The following is a 21098-nucleotide window of genomic DNA, read 5'->3' on the forward strand; positions in this document are numbered from 1 at the left end:
ATGCCTACATTAAGCTATTAGTTAATTACTCACTAATCACGTCTTAATTATCATCTAATCACTTTGTTAATGATGTTGATTCTAGCATTTGATCCACCATAGCTCATCACATTGCTATAATTTTAACATGGTATCAGAGCCAAGCCTAGAATCCATCAATTTGTGAGCCCATTATCTTGCTAATCACTTTGCTAATTAGGATTAGTAGAGCTAATTAATATTTTTCCCTCTTTTTCAACTATTCTCTGCACCCCCAGCCAGTGGAGGAGCTCCCTCTCCTTCTAGGCTCAAAATTAGCCCAAACCCTTCTAGCCCAACATAGCTAACTCACTTATGCTCCAACCAAGCTAAAAAAAGCGCAAATTGCCAACGCAAATTGCAAAAAATCGCGAATGAAGAGGCATCATTTTTTTGAGGTGAATTTGACATTTCTGCTGCTCCAGATCAAATGGGTCTAATTCCTCTTAGCCCCGGGGGTTTTCAAGCATGCTCTATAGCTGGTGAAGTCAGAAATTGATTTGATCAAGTCTATAGTGAGATCCAAGCTCTTCATCAAATCTGCAGGTGACTTTGGTAAAACAAAGATTAAGCATTCAATGTTTGGTCAAATCTTGTGTTTCTTGGCTTAATCCTCTACTAGACTAATTGCTATTGATGGCCTTGAAAGGATTTGAGCTCATTTGCACTCTAAGGCCTCAAATCTGGGCTCCCCGCATACTCTATTTTTTGCACACAAAATAGAGGATTAATTTGCTTTGGTACAATTGAGGGTTGAAATTAACCATTGGTATCTGATACAGATCCCTATAACTTTAGATTGCAATTCGGAGATGGTTTGATACTCCAACCATTCCGTACAAATTGGTTACCCTTGATTTAATGTAATTTCTGGTGATTTTATGTTGATAAATTTGTTGTAATCATCTCTTAAACACCAGATTGAGTTGTAAAAGGGTAGACACTGCCCTTGAAATTGGATCAAGAGGTAAGACCCCCTTCACATCATCATCATGAGCACAGCACAAGAAATAGCCAAATTTAATGGGGAGTAGTTTTACACATGGCAGACAAAAACCATGTATCTGCTCATGAGGAAAAATTTGTGGGGGCTAGTTGAGGGAAGAGATGAATGCCCAGAGGTGAGAGGGGAAAATGAGTGGAAGAGCAGAAATGAAAAAGCATTAGGACTTATTGCACTCAGTTTAAATGATGAAACCATTCATCACATCACAAGGATACAATGGGCAAAAGATGCATGGGATGAACTCAATAAATTATTTGGCACACAAGCTAAAAATTCAAAGATAAATCTATTAATGCAATTCTACAAATTGGATATGAAGGAAAGTGAACCTTTAATCACACACTTGAACAGATATAAAAGCATTAAGCAACAACTGGCAGCTATTGGCAAAAAGGTAGAAGATGATGAGGCACTAGCAGTGCTTCTGAAGAGTGTGGACAAAGGTGAATATGAAAATATTATAGCAACACTAAAGAATGTACCTGAATTGAAGCTACACGAGATAGGAGGAGCTCTACTAGAGCAAGAGAGCAAAGGCAAAGAGAAGAAATGGCTCGACTCAACAACAGGAAAAGAAAAAGCATTCTTCACCCGAGGAGGATTCTCTCGAGGACGAGGACGAGGAAGAGGCAGAGTAGGAGGAAGGACCTTCACTTGCCACAACTGTGGAAAGCCAGGACACATGGCAAGAGACTGCTACAGCAAACCCAGTGGAGAAGAAACGACATCGGCAAACTTCATGGAGGCTCCTAAGGAAGAGGAGTCGGATCATCTTTTCACAGAGAGAGAGAGAGAGAGAGAGAGAGAGAGAGAGAGAGAGAGAGAGAGAGAGAGAGAGAGAGAGAAACACCACAACCTAATGTAACCTGCCCCAACAGAGTAAAAACCACCTCTGAGCCACTGATGATGTAGGCCATGTGGTAGATGTATGTGTGAGTACTTTAGTCAAGGTCGCAGGCACTTGTAGTAGCCTTGGACAGTGTATAGAGAGAGAGAGTGTCAAGGACTATGAGGTTAGGGACTTGAGGCACTGGTCGCGGACTATCAAAGTAAGGGAAACTTGGTATAGGGTCCAGGTGTGCTAGGAGTATTCACTTGAGGAGAGGTGTTGAAATATACAAGTGAATAGGGTGTGTGCGGGAACATGTCACATTCACCACACAATGAAGCTTTCACATCAAAAATATTCTTGCTTGAATCACCTATCGCCAATGCATCAACACCATAAATCGAACCTCAATCATTCAACATTTGCACATTCAACTTTTTCAAACCCTGAGAGACACCCGAATTCCTATCATGCATCACTGAGAATTTTAAATTCTAGTGAATTTACAGGCCATGCAAAAATCTAAAACAATTCGGCAGAACCTCCCATATTTACTATACATCATAATTTTGATTGAAATATGTAAAAGTAGGATATACAATTTGCATAGACTTAATCATTAATGACCAACTGGTGTATTGTTGTGTGCATACCAAAGCTACTTAGTAGGTTATTGGGGGTAGCGGTCACCCAACAACACTTTGGCGACCACGATGCTTCTTGCTTCTTATTTCACTTGTTATTTAATTTCCTTTGTGTTTGATTCAATCAATCATGCCTTTATGTGAACTGCACTACTTGGCATGGCTATCAAGAAATTTGGTTTTCTAACTCTGGCTCAAAATAATCACAAGAAGAAGACCTAGTAGCTCCACCGTGCAACAACCAGTGTTCATACTGCCACCCCCGTCCCAACGAGCCCCTCCCCAATTTCTACAATACCATATACTTCCGCAACCAGATATCATGGAGAAGTATCCAAAATTATCCAAGAAATCCTTCGAGGATGCGAATGCCCACATGCTTCTCTTTGACAGTTGCCTGGCGGGTGAACGTCCTTGGGCCTATTGGATCAGAACCTCAAGAAAGCAACTTTTGTACCAACTTTACAAAAGGGTGTATCTCTCTAGGTTGCTCAGTATGAGTATGTTCATCTCTCGACATTCGATGGGCCTAATGAGAATTTGCTAGTTTTTGATTATCCATGCCTACATTAAGCTATTAGTTAATTGCTCACTAATCACGTCTTAATTATCATCTAATCACTTTGTTAATGATGTTGATTCTAGCATTTGATCCACCATAGCTCATCACATTGCTGTAATTTTAACAACTACCATACAATGACAAAACCGATGCTTGAATTAATACTTCATATGGATAATTTGTCCTCATTACATATCACACCTTGTAAGATATTATATAGGTAAGTAAATTCTCCCTCCATCTCCCCTCCTTATAGCTTAACCCATCTTTATTGGATTCCCAACCAATGCTTTGATAATTCCTTCTATTTGTAAGCCTAAAAAACATATTTGGATTTCATAATCAACACTTATAATGATACACAAAGTGAAATAACTATTGTATACTTGTGCTATTCCATATTCATTGAGGTACCTACTTAGCACATATGCCACATTCATTTTGGTTCAAGATTAAAAAAATTACACTGTACACAAATCTTATTTGAAGCAATTGAAACAATGCTTCATTTTTTTGTTTATTCAAACTTGATGTTGTCTCTCTTCTTATAGTTATAGTAGTGCAAGGTTAATTCTTGAATTTTGTAAAGGATTGACTTCCACAAATCTTATTTGAAGCTATTGAAACAATGCTTCATTTTGTTGTTTATTCAAACTTGATATTGTCTCTCTTCTTATAGTTATAGTAGTGCAAGGTTGATTCTTGAATTTTGTAAAGGATTGACTTCCACAAATCTTATTTGAAGCAATTGAAACAATGCTTCATTTTGTTGTTTATTCAAACTTGATATTGTCTCTCTTCTTATAGTTACAGAGTGCGAGGTTGGTTCTTGCATTTTGTAAAGGATTGACTTCCACATCTGAATGAGTCACAGTGCCTAATAAATTATAGAATATGTATTAAGGTACACGAATTCACCATGGGTATATAGAAGTACTATTCATGTATTAAGATACACGAATTCACCATGGGTATATAGAAGTATTATCATGTATTATGGTACACTAATTCACCATGGGTATATAGAAGTACTATCGTGTGTGTGTATATATATAGAAGTACTATCGTGTGTGTATATATATATAGAAGTACTATCGTGTATTCCAACCTTGAGGTTCTACACTCGTCACAATGGAATGTTGGTCCAAAACTCCCACTTGGTTGATCTTTTTTGATAGAAAGACCTACCAAAGAACACAAACTCAACTCTCATTTTGGTCCCTAAAAAAAGAACGCGTGAACATGTGAACATTTGACTTTGGAATTTTAACCTTATTAGTGTAATAGTCTATTGTGACACATGCTCCTTCATGCAGAAATGGAGCCATGGGAGGGACACCCATAGTCACACCTTGCACTTTGCTAACCTTCATACATGCAATACATGTGTTTATAGGAAACCACTAAAATACCAAACTAAGTACTAAAAAGTGGTTCACACTTAACTCGTGATTTGTGATGCTTTTTTGCCATGCTTGAGGGGGGTGGGTGGGTAGGAGTCTGTGGCCCATTGTTGTCATCTAATTCAAACTCACTTGCCTTGTCACCCAAATTACCCATGTCAATATCATTCCCCAAAACATCTCCATCCTCATCCTCTTCATCACCTCCAGCTTCATCCTCTTCTCATCATTTGCTTCCGCCTCTTCCTCTCCAGCTTCATCCTCTTCATTTGCTTCTGCCTCTTCCTCTCCACCTTCGTCCTCATCCTCTTCATTGTCCGTGTCATCATTCTTTTGCATGTTGTGGCTCCTTAGTATCTTCACCTAATAAAAGCATGTATTAGGTAATAAAAACACGTATGTGAGCACAATCCTTTTTATCACATAACAAATGCATGTATGTCGCACAATATCTCAATTTTACTTTTCCCAACATCTAACTATGTACCACCCTTGCTTGTTTGTATGGCAATGCTCTAAATTTTGAGCAAAGTTTAGAGTCTCCCTCCCTTATAATTCAAGCTAATTCAAGCACGCACACACACACTCTTACTATTTCTTTTCATGGTGACCGACCTCTCAATGATACAGTTTACCTCAATTTATGTGCATAGGTCAAGCCCCTCATGATTCTTGAAGTGTCACTCTCGAAGGTTGGAGGGGGGGAGAAGCTCTTTTATACGTATATAACATAGCATCTAAGTGCACGGAGGGGGCTTGTTTCAATTAAGAGACTTACATGTTATGTGTGTGTATATATATATATATGTATATATATGTATATATATATATGTATATGTATATATATATATATGTATATGTATATGTATATGTATATATATATATATGTATATGTATATGTATATATATATATGTATATGTATATGTATATGTATATATATATATGTATATGTATATGTATATATATATATATATATGTATATGTATATGTATATATATATATGTATATGTATATGTATAATATATATATATATATATACATATACATATATATATATATATATATATACATATATATATACATACATATATATATATATATATATAAAAGAGGGGATTAAACAAATAGTTACTTAATGTAATTTATTTATGTAAATTTCTAAAGGGAGGTTAAATTCAAAATTCAAACATGTATACTTACAAAAAAAGGGAGGGTAAATAAGTGTGTAAGTTTGCCTTTGGCTACTACCAAGACACTTATTATCATTTCCCTATCTGGTTTGTACAAAACGCATATCAACCCCCTCACTTTAGTGTCCACCATTGCAGTTGGCCTTTGGCTATTACTAAGAAAAGTTATTTCAACTAAAAATAAGTCTGACACAAAACAATGAGAAATATTATTAATCATGTCATAATCTATATGAAATTGCTGATTTATGAACTCCCTAGATTGATTTATGTTACCGAACTCTCTTTGACTACCCAATATCTAACCCATTCACGAGTGTTCACCATCATCAGTCACACGACCAAAAAGGGAAGGGAATTGTGTTAGGCCCTTTACACACATATATCATTCTCTTTTTGCAAGCCTATTCTATGCATTAGGAGAAATATGGACTCTCCATTTTGCCCCTTAAGGGATTTCTCTCTCTTTTTGCAAGCCTATTCTATGCATTAGGAGAAATATGGACTCTCTATTTTGCCCCTTAAGGGATTTCTCTCTCTTTCATGAATCAAGAACAAGTGATGAAAAATGTTATAATATTGCCATTCTCTCTCCTCTTTTAGAATCAAGGAGATCTCCTTATATTTTTTTGATAAGAGATTCACCTATTATTTTATTGTATTATTATCCCATCTCCAAAGTTAGGACCACTTGTCCTCAAAATTCTCAAATCTGAAATAATAATGTTCTATTTGATCTAAAAACGTGAAGCATCTAAGATGTGACACTCTTAAATACCCACATGATTTTTCAACTTCTAAATCCTTCAAAAAAGGATGCATTTAAGTATTTCAAAATGGGAGAAGTTAAAAAATGGAATAACTTGATGTAGACATCACATTTTTTAAATTTTTTTTACCCACGCCTACCTCTATGCTCTAAGAGTGTGGCTAATTTTTGTCTTTTTTCATTAAGTATACAAGGGTTTATGAAATTTTTCTTCATTTAGAGACTTCTCTAAAATTGAAGATAATAGTTGAGTTTAATGATGTTGTTTCTGTGTTATTTGGATTGTTCATTAGTGATTTTTTGAGTAAAAGTGGGTGAAATATAATTGTTGAATAGTTATGATTTAGTTCTGGGATATACTAAAGTCTATATGTTATATTCAATAATGTTATTTCTCATTTAAGATATGTTATTTGTTAATTTTTGAGTTATATAAATGTATAAAAGCTAATTTGGGGTTAATAGTTATGTTTAATGATGTTTGCTTTCCTATTCTGACCATCTTATTATTCTAAATGTCATTTAGTCATGTGTGAAATTGAAGTCAATAGTTGAGTTTCATGACATTATTTCTATGTTATTTGGTTGAAACAAGTGTGTTATTTGTATTAAAAGTTATGATTTAGTTCTAGGTTATATTGAAGTTATATCTGGCTAACATTGTGTTCAATAATGTTATTTCTGGTTAAAGTTATGTTATTTGTTAAATTTTTGAGTTGTACATTATTTCTATGTTATTTGGTTGAAACAAGTGTGTTATTTGTATTAAAATTTATGATTTAGTTCTAAGTTATATTGAAGTTATATCTGGCTAACAACATTGTGTTCAATAATGTTATTTCTGGTTAAAGTTATGTTATTTGTTAAATTTTTGAGTTGTATAAATATATAAAAGCTAATTTTTTATTAATAGTTGTGTTTTGTCCAGAGCTAATTTTTGAATAATAACTATGTTTTATCCAAATTATAATTTTAGGCTATATACTAGAACAAGAAGAGAGACATTTACTTCTTGGAGGCCGAGTATGCACCGCTATACAAGTGAACGACAACAATGAAAAGCAACCAGAGATAATGCAACAAGAGATAAATGCATGGAAAAAACATGTTGATATTTGGGTTGAGGGGTGTATTTATCCACCCAATCCAATTACCCAAATACCTCCATAATTTAGTGGCCTTACATGTATCATTAAGTATGTGTATGAAGAGAATATAGGGTTATTGGGATACACTGGGAGGCTAGCAATGCAAGTTCATAGTGTTTACACATATGTTCAGTGCACCATGATGGGCATGGATGCAAGGATCAAGGAGCTCACAAAATCACTAAGTGAAAAGGAGAGGGAGTATCAGAGTCTGCAAGATGCGATGCATGTTATGAAAAATGTGGTGCATGTTGTCGAGGTAGACAATGAAGAACTGCATTGCAAAATGCAGGGTTTGGAGAAGGAGAACAAAAAGATGGTAGTAATGCTTGCAAAGACTGTTGTTGTTGGACCCTCAACGAAAACCAAAGAAGCACATGAGCGTGTGAGGTTGCTCGTCAAAGTCGCGGGCACTTATAGTAGCCTTGGACATATAGAGAGAGAGAGTGTCAAGGACTAATGAATAGGGTGTTGGATCCCAACATGTTGACACTAATGAATAGGGTGTTGGATCCCAACATCAATTCAAAACATCCAAAATATTTCAGTGTGCAATCGGAGAATGAAATACGGTGGCTTGATGTATTTGAGATACCAAAGGAAGACCATGGTTTAATGTAACAGAGATACGAGATATTGTATGACGGAAAAACAATGGTGAAGTTTTACATGTCGATGGGTTTGGTGAATATGAGGTAGAATGGCATCTTGCGGTGATTTAAAAACATTAAAATGTGTGTTTGGTGTTTCAAATTCAGCATCAGCTAAGTTCCCTTGCTTATATTGTTGAAAAATACAAGTGAATAGGGTGTGCGGGAACAAGCCCTTGATAAGAGGCTGTAAAAGAGGATGTGTAAATGTGAAAGAACCTGTGAAAAGGTGAGAAGAATCTACTAGGAGAGAATAAAGGGTAGCATGAGAAGATTTCGGAAGTGTGGAGATATTCTGGGAAGTGTGGAGATATTCTGGGAAAAGTGAAGAGGTGTAGAGAATCAGGGAAAAGAGGTGGAGTGAATCAAGGAGAAATCAGTGGGATTTGATGCTTGATGTAAACTCTATAAATTGAGGCATAGACCTAATGAGAATTTGCTGGTTTTTGAGTATCCATGCCTACATTAATCTAGTTGTTAATTACCCATTAATTATATCTTAATTATTTACTAATTATCCACTAATTACATCTTAATTATTTGCTAATCAAGGAGAAATTAGTGGGATTTGATGCTTGATGTAAACTCTATAAATTGAGGCATAGCCCTAATGAGAATTTGTTGGTTTTTGAGTATCCATGCCTACATTAATCTATTTGTTAATTACCCACTAATTACGTCTTAATTATTTACTAATCACTTTATTAATGATATTGATTCTAGTGTTTGATCCACCATAGCTCATCACAATGCCCAAATTTCAACATGGTATCAGAGCCATGCTAATTTGTGAGCCCATTATCTTGCTAATTATTTTGCTAATTAGGATTAGTAAAAAATTATAATTTTCCCTCTTTTTTCAACTCACCTCTGTACCCCCAGCCAGTGGAGGAGCTCCCTCTCCTTGCACACATAAAATTAGGCCAAACCCTTCTAGCACATGATAGGTATCTCATAGCTCTTCAAGCTCATCCAAACAACGTAGCAAACCGCCGCCGGATGAAGGAGAAATCGCTGTTTTAGCAGGCTACGTTTTTCAGCAGAAGATCTCAGATCTACACTCACTCAGGGTGAATCACTCTAATTCCTCTTAGCCCAAGGTGTTTTCAAGCATGCTCTACAAGCTGGTGAAGACAGAATTCAATTTCATCAAGTCTACAGTGAGATGTAAGCTCTTCATCAAATCTACAGGTGACTTTGGTAAAACAGAGATTAAGCTTTCAATATTTGGTCAAATCTTGTGTTTCTTGGCTTAATCCTCTACTAGACTCATTGCTATTGATGGCTTTGAAAGCATTTGAGCTCATTTGAAGTCTAAGGTACCAGATCTGGACTCCCCGCATATTCTGCTTTTTGTACATAAAACAGTGGATTAATTTGCTAATCAGTGATTAATCAGTACTAATCACTATATTTTGGTGCAATTGAGGGTTCAAATTAACTATTAGGTATCTGATACAGATCCTTATAACTTCAGATTGCAATTCGGAGTTGGTTTGATACTCCAACCATCCCGTACAAATTGGTTACCCTTGATTTAATGTAATTTCTGGTAAAATTGTGCTGATAAAATTGTGATAATCATCATTTTGCATTTAACCTTTGGTTAATGCCTGCAAATTACACTCAAATTCAAGATTATTCATATCCAGAGTTGCATTTGGGAATGTGCATAAGAATGAATGCTATACGCATTATGTATTGGGCACATTACATCAGTGTAAATATGGGATCAGACACTGCCCTTGTCCAAAATAAGGCAAGAGGTAAGACCTCCCACATAAATTTGGGTTTGCATTGCATAATGACACAAGATAAACATCAAAAACCCAAAGGAACTGTCAGCAAAACATTGAAACATGTTGCTCACATGGAGCAAAAAGACCTGACGCACGAGCTCATGGCCCCAGCCCATGGAAGACGAAGAATATCTCTTTCCAAGAAGAGGATCCACACCAAGAAGATCTAAAGGAAGAATTGAAGGAATCACGAGAAGAGAAGCTGCCACGAGAAGAGAAGCTGTCCCAAGAAGACTGAAAGAAGAGACGGACGCGTGGAGAGAAGCTGCCACGACAAGAAGACTGAAGAAAAGAGAAGTAGGCTTCAAAGAGTGAGGAGCCATATGAAAATCTCTGAGAGAGAGAGAGAGAGAGAGACCCCACAACCCAATATAACCTACCCCAACAAAGTAAAACCACCTCTGAGCCACCGATGATGTAGGCCACGTGGTAGATAGATGTATGTGTGAGCACTTTAGTCAAGGTCGCGGGCACTTATAGTAGCCTTGGACACATAGAGAGAGAGAGTGTCAAGGACTATGGAGTTTAGGGACTTGAGGCACTAGTCTCGCGGACCGTCAAGTAAGAGAGAAACTTGATACAGGGTCCAGGTGTGCTAAGATAACTTGAGAGGAGGAGTAGACACTAGTCGCGGACTATCAAGTAAGGGGAGGCAAACTTGGTCTAGGGTCTAGGTGTACTAGGAGTATTCACTTGAGAGGAGGTGTTGAAAAATACAAGTGAATAGGGTGTGTGCGGGAACAAGCCCTTGGTAAGAGGCTGTAAAAGAGGATGTGTAAATGTGAAAGAACATGTGAAAAGGTGAGAAGAATCTACTAGGAGAGAATAAAGGGTAGCATGAGAAGATTTAGGAAGTGTGGAGATATTCTGGGAAGTGTGGAGATATTATGGGAGATATTCTGGGAAAAGTGGAGAGGTGGAGAGAATCAGGGAAAAGAGGTGGAGTGAATCAAGGAGAAATCAGTGGGATTTGATGCTTGATGTATGCTTGATGTAAACTCTATAAATTGAGGCATAGCCCTAATGAGAATTTGCTGGTTTTTGAGTATCCATGCCTACATCAATCTATTTGTTAATTACCCACTAATTACGTCTAAATTATTTGTTAATCACTTTGTTAATAATGTTGATTCTAGTGTTTGATCCACCATAGCTCATCACAATGCCCAAATTTCAACATATATTACATGCAATCTAGAAAGAAAGGCAAGGATGGGAAGAAATAATGGATTGCACAAGGATGGGACAACATGGCGCTCCAACATGTGACTAGTGTGCTCAAAGGGAATGGAATGTTGGTGCCATTATATCCTAAGTGGGATCCTATTTTAGAAATACCCTTAACAAAAATATATTTAATTTAATTTGTGCAGGATTCAGCTTAATGGAATGTGCAAGTGAGCACAAGATTAATATATGTGTAAGTGAGCACAAGATTAATATATGTGTGTAAATGTGTACAAAGTCATTTTATATAACAAGGCCCACTAGAAATTTTATTTGGGCAAAGGTTTTTATATGTACAAACCTTAGGGATTTTGGTATTGTTAAAAATATATAAAGCAATACCCCAAAAGTGGGAAAAAGAAGCCCAATATTTGTACGCTCATCTATTCTTAGCTCCTTGGGCTATTTTTATGAATAAAATTCTCTAAATACTCAAGTCGTGGAAGAGGAGCTACACGCTTGAGAGGGGAGATTGCACCCAATCTGGTTTACTGTGTGGTATTCTCTATCCTTTTCTTTTGATGGTGATGTTATTCTAATTCTTAGCTCCTTGGGCTATTTTTATGAATAAAATTCTCTAAATACTCAAGTCGTGGAAGGGGAGCTACACGCTTGAGGGGGGAGATTGCACCCAATCTGGTTTATTGTGTGGTATTCTCTATCCTTTTCTTTTGATGGTGATGTTATTCTAATTCTTTTACCTTGTGTTATGCTAAACTATTTAATTATCAATTTGAATTCTAGTCTTTATTTCAATTATAATGTAATTTGTGAGATTTTTTTAAATTAATTCTTTAAGAAGTACAAAAGGCTAGAGTGACAGTGGTGGTATGAGAGCTTGGGTGTGCATTCTTGAAGGTTAACTCACCTTGGGTGTACATTCTTGAAGAAGGTTAACTCACCACAAACCAAAGGGTAAAGAGGAGAAAGCTTAGAAGACCTTTGGGCCAAAGATTGAATGGTTATGGGATTTGTATAGACCCTTGGATGGAGATTAGAATCAATGGCTAGAAATTAATGTCACCCTTTTGAGTAGTGACCAAGAGAAGAAATCTATGATGGACAGTCTGGGAGAGTTTTCTTTCATAAATTGTGAAGGGCAGCATACCCAAAATTTTAATTAATTTTTTTATTTTAATCTCCTCTCGGTCGGAGACTATACGATTTGAAGCTTGCTAAATAAAGCTTTATTAAACCAAATTTTTAAAAACGCTGCGCGCTGTTTGAAAAAAGAAAAAGCTTATTGAAAATATAAGCTTTATAAAGTATAAAATACAAATTTCTTTTTATTTATTTATTTTGGGGCTGTTAGTTGCACTGGTGGATTCTCCCTCTCTTCCTTCCACTCGCGATGACGACACGGCTGCAGATTTCTTGCACTGAGCCGATTAACTGCGCTTGTATTAGGCTTAAATAACAAAGCTTTAAAATAATAAAGCTTAATAAATCTTGATAAGCTTTATGTAAAAGGCTTTAAAATATATATATATATATATATATATATATACCTTATCTCATCTACCTCTCTCCTTTCTGCGCATACATCATATTTTGGAGGCTTAACCATTAAGCTTTAAAGCCTTGATTAAAGGCTTAATAATCAAGCTTTTTATATATATACCCAATTTCAATTGTAAAATCAATGATCCTCACTGCATGAGATGCAGTTGAAATTAAAGAGGTTAATAATTAAATATACATAAGAACTCTATCTTTAATATATTAGTTACTTATAACTTTTAATAGGGATTACCTTTTGAGACCCAAAATTAAAGCTTTTAGTAGCTTTAATCATCCCTCTAAAAGCCTAGAGACCATAGACACTCATCAGCCAAGGGAAAATTAGAAGAAAACGTCTTGTTAAATGACCATTGTAAAGCTAGACAAGTAATTTAGTAAAGTCTACTCTAACTATCCATTTTATTTCTCTCCTGAGTGAAGAGAAAAGTTTATACGCTTATGCTTAAAATCCCTCAACTCACCTCATTCCTAATTTAATTATACTAACTGTTCACATGTTTTATTTAAATTTTTCAATGCCTTCTCACTATTAAATAACAAAGCATAACATATAAATAGGGGTAGATCAAAAACATGCTTTTCGTTTAAGTCTTCTTTTAGAGTAGATGTTCTGTGATATTTAAAAGGCTCTTACCTAAAATTTGCTTATGAGTTTCCTTGTCTTATAAAGTCTGACAACCTTGGTTTGAAATCAACATCGAAAAAATGGCTAGGCAACCCTCGATTGGACCACTTTTATGGGCTCTCAGAGAGACTACCGAACCACATATCTAGTCGAGAAACTCATCGACCATGAACCTCCCCCATGGCCCTTTTGTGAAGGATGGACTTCTATCATACTATGGCAACGAATTGCTTGGGACTCCACAACAAAAGTCGTAGACTTCGACATTACGACTGTTACCCATAATACATTCCCTGACACTTTACCCAAGCTGTATATTTTGTATTTCTTCAACATGATTTCTAAAATCCGTATCCAAGCACCCAACTATTTGGTGACATTCTCCATAATAGCTATCACTAACCTCATGAACACCTTCCCTCGACATCTCTTTAGATTGTTTGAGTAGAACTCATGGCATCCTTGGCCCTAGATTAAAGATGTATTTAAATTTATTTCTTTGGTTTTGAATTATAAATGTTAGTAGATGTGTAACTTCTTTTCATTTCTTTAGATTGCTCTATTAGTTTTCATTGTATTTAAAATTATAATAGTGCTTTTAACCTCAAGACTCCTTCACTAAAACCAAAATTTCTTTTCATTTCTTTAGATTGCTATTAGTTTTCATTGTAGTTAAAATTATAATAGTGCTTAACCTCAAGACTCCTTCACTAAAACCAAAATTAATTGTACAGCATAGCATTCTTTAGATTGCTATTAGTTTTCATCGTAGTTAAAATTATAATAGTGCTTAACCTCAAGACTCCTTCACTAAAACCAAAATTAATTGTACAGCATAGCATTCTCATGTCAATTTGTTTTTTGATGATTATAGCATTAAGACTCGATCATCACCCCATGATCCACTTACACAATCGGAACTCACGCAACTCATGACACAATGTACCCATTTAGCATGTATATATGAACGAAACCATACTATTTTTCAACAACTACTACGAATAAACAAGATGAATGGTCAAAGCTCTGGACACATGATCATGAGGGATGCTTTGACCTATTGGAAACACCACGGTTTTTGCTCCAAACATACGTTTTTGCCACCTTCTGGAGCGGATGGACATCGTGCGTGGATATACTATAGAAGATGATTCATCGATAATGGATGAAGAATTTATAAATCGATTACGTTACCTTGGGGCCAGATTACCCTCTGAGAAGATACTAATACGTGACCATACCCGTATGATTAGAAGGATGTAAATTTTATTCAACTTTTTGTATTCATTTCTCTTGTTATATTAAAACTTTCTATTTTGGAAATGGTATTTCATTACCTTTATGAACATAGTAAATTGATTCTCCACTTTCCATATTTTTTAAAAAAATAATCACATATGCTTACAAAATTTGTGTCCTTTAAACAATGTATCCTCTATAACTTAGTAAATAATGTTTCCAATATTTCTATGTAAGTTTTATTTTTCAGACAGTGACTCAAACACCTTTCAAGTAAGTTTCTTACACCTATTCTTACAATAATAATCATGCTTAAATGCATCATTGCAATTAGATATATATATATAAAAGGTATGACTCTTTTACGCTTCAGTTTCATGTTTATTATTTAAGTTTATTTCAACTACAAATGCAAATTAATCTTTCATCATCTAGACTTGTTCATTTAATCAAAATGTTTAGAATCATTACTTGTCATTCATATTTTATCATATTTATCCATTCTTCATTTATAACCTTACATCCCCTCAAACAATCTTTCCAACTCAAGGTTAGCATTTTTCTATCCTTATATCCATAACCAATTTAACTTTTATTTTTATGATGACAAGTTTCTCATCAGATTTTGATTAATAATTTTATATAAAAACCCTATCCATAGGGGTAATAACGATTCACATCTATTTCGAGTGTTAATATTATTTTTGACAGATTATTTCTATGACACCAATGATGGAGGTATGTATATGAATATATTCATTTCATTTTATTCAACTTTTCATAACTATTTCTATAATATTTATTCAACCTAAGAACCTAATTGATAAATCATAGATTCAAAATTAAGATTAGTTCAAGTCCAGTAACTGAAATAAAGTTTCTAGATAGAGAAAATTTGTGTCGGAATTTAAGTTTCAGAGGAAACTGGCCACTCTTCTACCTCAAACTTCTATTATGAAGCAAGTGACATATGGAATTAATATGGTGGTATGGGACACCAGATTGGTTTCATATACTTACTCCAGACACATTTATGTCTTCTATCTTTCTACCATCTTATGTATGTATGTATGTATGTATGTACAACACACCTATGTGGTATAGAACACTTAGACTCATCTTACATACATTCATTTGATTGGTTCACTACATATGCATTTTGTAATGCCTCCGCTTACGGCTGCGTCTTCCTCAAGCCGCCATAGCCTAGGCATGGAGAAGAAGAGAGGGTGGAAGTCGGTTCACCTCCCAACCATATAATGACGAGTTAGGGTTTCTCGTTGGGTTTTATACCAAAACCCTGGCCTGTGTCCACACCTCCTAGCCCGGCCGCCCATCTTACTTAAGAGCTGTGCTAACTTCGATGTGTACACACATCGACCAAACCCTAACGCCCTTTAACCCCTGAACCCCGCTAGCATTAATATTACTCTCGAGACTCCGAAAGCTATTAACTTATGCTAGGGCTCGTCGACTTCCGTAGGACCATAGTCCTGACACATTTTGTATAGATCTAGTCTTTCACACCAATCATGAAGCCTTCCTCTCATGCGTTTATGCAATTGTATATCGGGGACTCCCATATATGGCATGATTTTGTTCCTCCACTATTTGTTTCAGTTGGTTCGTATGGAGGGATGATTCCCGGGGTACTTACGCCTGGCAAACATGTGTGTGACTACCTCCACTGTTTGTTTCAGTTGGTTCGTATGGAGGGGTGATTCTCGGGGTACTTATGCCTGGCAAACATGTGTGTGGCTGTTATTTGATTATTTGTGGGTTGTCTATGTCTCAAGACGACATTGGGATTGATTGATGTATTCAATTAATTGTTTAACTAACATGGATAGCATCTGAGTATAGCAACGAGAAGTGCGAGGGTACCGCTTGAGGTGTCGCATTGCATGAGATGTGCGAGGGTACGATTAAGGTGTCGCACTGTACGAGGCTACCGATTGAGATGTCGTATGGATGGTGGATTGAGAGAGCTGGTGTGAGGATGATGATCGTTTTTCTTTAAACTTTTTGTATATGTTATTTTTTACTTGATAATCAGTGTGACGATCACCAATTTTGGTGTTGCACGAGTGTTCTTGATTGGTATTCCATGTTCATAAGAACCTCTGAGCCATGCCTCTATGCCTCTAAGCCATGTTCGGACCTCTGAGTTTACCTTGCAGGCTATGACATCAACAATCTTGTTCTCTCGTCATTTTTCTTACGTAATTGAGGACAGTTGCTTCCTCAAACGGGAGAACTATTACAGGTATATATTTTATCATATTTTTTATAAATTAATAATCGCATAAAAAATAATCATACCAAAATATGTTTAATTTAATTTGTGCAGGATTCAACTTAATGGAATGTTCAAGTGAGCACAAGATTAATATATATGTGTAAATGTGCACAAAGTCATTTCAGTGTAACAAGGCCCACTAGCAATTTTATTTAGGCAAAGGTTTTTATATGTACAAACCTGAGGGATTTTGGTATGATTAAAAATATGTAAAGCCATACCCTAAAAGTGGGAAAAGAAAGCCCAATTTGTACTCTCATCTATTCTTAGCTCCTTGGGCTATTTTTATGAATAAAATTCTCTAAATACTCAAGTCGTGGAGGGGAGCTACACGCTTAAGAGGGGGGAGATTGCACCCAATCTGGTTTACTATGTGATATTCTCTATCCCTAATTCTTTTACCTTGTGTTATGCTAAACTATTTAGTTATCAATTTCAATTCAAGTATTTGTTTCAATTGTAATGTAATTTGTGAGATTTTTTTAAATTAATTCTTCAAGAAGTACAAAAGGGTCCCGTGACAACTTAAGAAATAACATTTTATGTTTATGAGAGTATTGGAGCAATCCAATGTTTTAAAGAAATAGGTGTTTTATGTTTATGAGAGTACTCAAGCAATCCAATGTTTTAAAGAAATATGTGTTTACTAAATTTAAACATATAGGTATTTGCTAAAGTCAACATGGATAACTTTTTCAAAATAAGTGTTTTCTAAAGTCAACATGGGTAGCTTTTTCAAAGTGTTGATATTTTTTAAAAGTAAGTGTCAATAACCTATAGTAAGTTCCATTTATAAATGAAGGCACTTCTTTAATTTCTCTCCATTTCTCTCCATTCCTTCTAGCTTGTGAGTATGGCGTGTACTAAGCAAAGAGAAAACAGGATGCCTACCAAGACACCGGTTCATTCATCTGGATCTAGTGAATGTACTAACGAGACGATAATGATGAAGGTCAAGCTTCTCCAAAAATAGGAAAGCTTCTCCCACTGCTCCAGTTAGTATTGTTCATCCACCTACGCATAAGAAGAGAAGATGGAGACCAGGCACTGTTGCCCTTTGTGAAATTAGAAGGTTCCATAAGAGTCCTGAGTTGATTATACCCAAGGTGCCTTTCTCGAGGTTGGTGCAAAAAATATTGCAAGATCTACAAAGGGGGAATCACTATAGGTACTTTTCAAGAGATCAAACATGTAATGTGGAGCGATGTTCAGCCCAAGTGTTTCTTGCTCTTCAAGAGGCAGTTGAAAATTACTTGGTGGATCTCATGCATGATGGTTAGCTGTTAGCCATCCATGCACGGCGCATCACACTCAAGCCCTCAGATCTCTATCTTGTTTGTAGGATTCGTAACAATAGTGATGCATTCAACCTTAACCATGGCATGGTTTGAAGAGTTGTGTAAATGCTAGTGTATCATTTTGTGTTATCATGTTTTTGTTTAGTTCTACTCAACTAATTGTACTTGATGCAATGTACCGGATTTGGATATTTTAACTTTTCTTTATTTCCAATGTTGTGTCCTTGATGTGATGTACTAGATTTGCCCATTGATTTCGATATTTTAAGTTTTCTTCATTTACAATGTCAATGTATATTCTTATATTTTCATGGAAAAAAAATTACATGTGCATGTGTAGGTGCATGTGCAGGTGTATATTCATTAATTTTTTGAGAAAAAATCGATACATGGTGTGCAATGATCATAATGGGCTGAAATTTGTTCAATGCATAGATCATGTGGCTTACATCATGAGCATGCATGTGCATGTGCAAGCAAGTCCATGTGCATGTGCAAGTGCTATTTTATATGATAGTATACATGGTGTGTAATTATTAGAATGGATTAAAGTTTTTTCTATGCATAGATCATATGGTTTATATAGCCTAGATAAAATATCAAACCCATCAGAGGCCTGTAGAGCCCTTGATTGAAGGCTCGCGTGTGGAGGCAGTCTTTTTAAAAAAAGTAGCTTTCTACACAACGTGAGACTTCTGATGGGGATAATATTCTATCTAGGAGGTGATCTATGATACCTCTATGTACACATAAAATTTAAGCTCATTCTGATAAGGAAAAGTATTTTTAAAAATTAACAATTTATCAAATTTATGTATTAGCCCCATTTAAAAAATAAATAAATTTCCATGTATAACTATGGAAGTAACCCTCATTTCTCATCTTTCATTTCTCTCTCTCACCTCTAAGAGCATGGCTCATACCAAGCAAACTACAAAGAGAGTCTAGCCCCCCAAGGTGCAACATGGAGCACCCCCTGTCCAACCACCACCGTAGCAACATCGCAAGCGTAAGTGGAGGGCTGGCACTGTGGCTCTCCATGAGATTAGGCAATACCAAAAGACGGTCTAGCTGCTCATGCTTGTCGAAGTTGTCCTTCTAACGTGCGGTGCAAGAGATCATGTAGGATCTTCAACCTCCCGTCATGACATGAGGTTCTGGGTTGCGTAGCATCAAGCCCACTACCGCCCCGATGGACATGTAATGCCTTAGAGGCACTCCAAGGGTCTATGGAGGCACACCTAGTGGATTTTTTTTGTATGGTGTTTGCAGCTATCCATGCGAAGAGGATCACCATCACTGAAAAGGACATGCAGTTGGTGCAACGCATGCGACGCTGGAGAGATGCTCCGAGCTAGGATCTTTAATTATATTTGTACATATCTTGCATGAATGTGATTCTCAAAAGCTATGTAAAGCTCGATGTATATCTCGATAAATATACAAAAAGTTTGCTCTTATCTTGTGTTGCAAATAAGTCTCTTTTAATTTAAGTTCATATAATTTGTTGATTTATTTATGTCCTCAAATGGCTACAATTTTCATTTAAGCTACGTGTATAATTTAAATTTATTTTCTTGATTTGACTAATAAAATACATTGCAAGACACGTATTAAACAAAAGACTTTGCAACCCAAATTTCCATTCATAGAATAAAAAAATTACATAGTCATCAAAGCTACATAATCATCATGGCTATATCCTAGGCTTCTTACTACTAGGCTCTCCAGACTTGAAAGCCACCTTGATGGCTTGAATCAAAACATGGAACCCTTCAAGCTCTGCCCTGATGATGGTGGGATCCTGTACCCCCGCAACAATGCCACGAGCCACCATAGAATGTAAGGGGTCCCAACTTTGAGTGGAGAAAAAATAAAGCAACTTTGAGCGTCAAATTAGAACAACTTTTTCCAAACTTGAATTATTTGGAATAATTTTGAGTGAAGCACCCTTTGTAAGTTCTTTAAGCTTCAAAAAGTTACCCCGAAGAGCAACTCTTGTGGAAGACTATCACATCATTGGCAAGTTTTCTAATGTATTCCTTTAGCATAGAGTCATGAACCCTTCCTTGGCCCCCAAACCTTCCACTCAACCCCTTGATGCAAATTCATCAAGATACACAATTTCCTACTCAAATGTCAGCATCAATCATGCAATGCATGGGAGAGGAAGATTTTTGTTTAATAAAATGGCCCCAAATTTGATATATGGGGCCTCTATGGCATGTAGACCCCACACATGTGATCACACGCCCATCAAAGGCCTGTAAGAGGGCATTATTCGAAGGCTCGCGTGAGAAGGCCTAGTTTTGCAAAAACTAGGCCTTCTCATGCAAGCCTTCGGACATTGCAAAAATGAGGCCTTCTCATGCGAGCCTTCGGACATTTCCCTTATAGGCCTCTGATGGGAATGTGATCACATGTGTGGGGTCTACATGTCATAGAGGCCCTATATATCAAATTTGGGGAGCATCTAGTAAAAGGAAATTGCCTTCTCTACTTCGTCGAGCTCCTTCTGCAAGGGTGCCTCCAAATCTACACTTGTAAAGGGTCTTCCATCGTCCGACTCAATGATAGGTGTCACATGCTGTGGTTGAGGTCCGAAAAGTTCCTCCTGCAACAAGCGCTCGAACTCTTTATCTGAAATCTCATATTGAGGAGCTACATCCTCAATCTTCTTCTAGACGATGATAGCAGAGATATCATCTACACTACTTTCATCATATCGTCCTACCTCATTGACCTGTGGTAGGGCTTCTTTTTGAAAATCAAAGTCCAAGAACCCATCAGTGGCATCTTGCACAACTATACTCTAGAGTTCCTCCTCCATCAACTCCAAGAGCTCCAACACATCCTGCATGAGAAGGTAC

This window comes from Cibotium barometz, chromosome 11 (assembly GCF_041138505.1).
Source record: "Cibotium barometz isolate CiBa-2024 chromosome 11, ASM4113850v1, whole genome shotgun sequence".
NCBI classification, from domain to species: domain Eukaryota; kingdom Viridiplantae; phylum Streptophyta; class Polypodiopsida; order Cyatheales; family Cibotiaceae; genus Cibotium; species Cibotium barometz.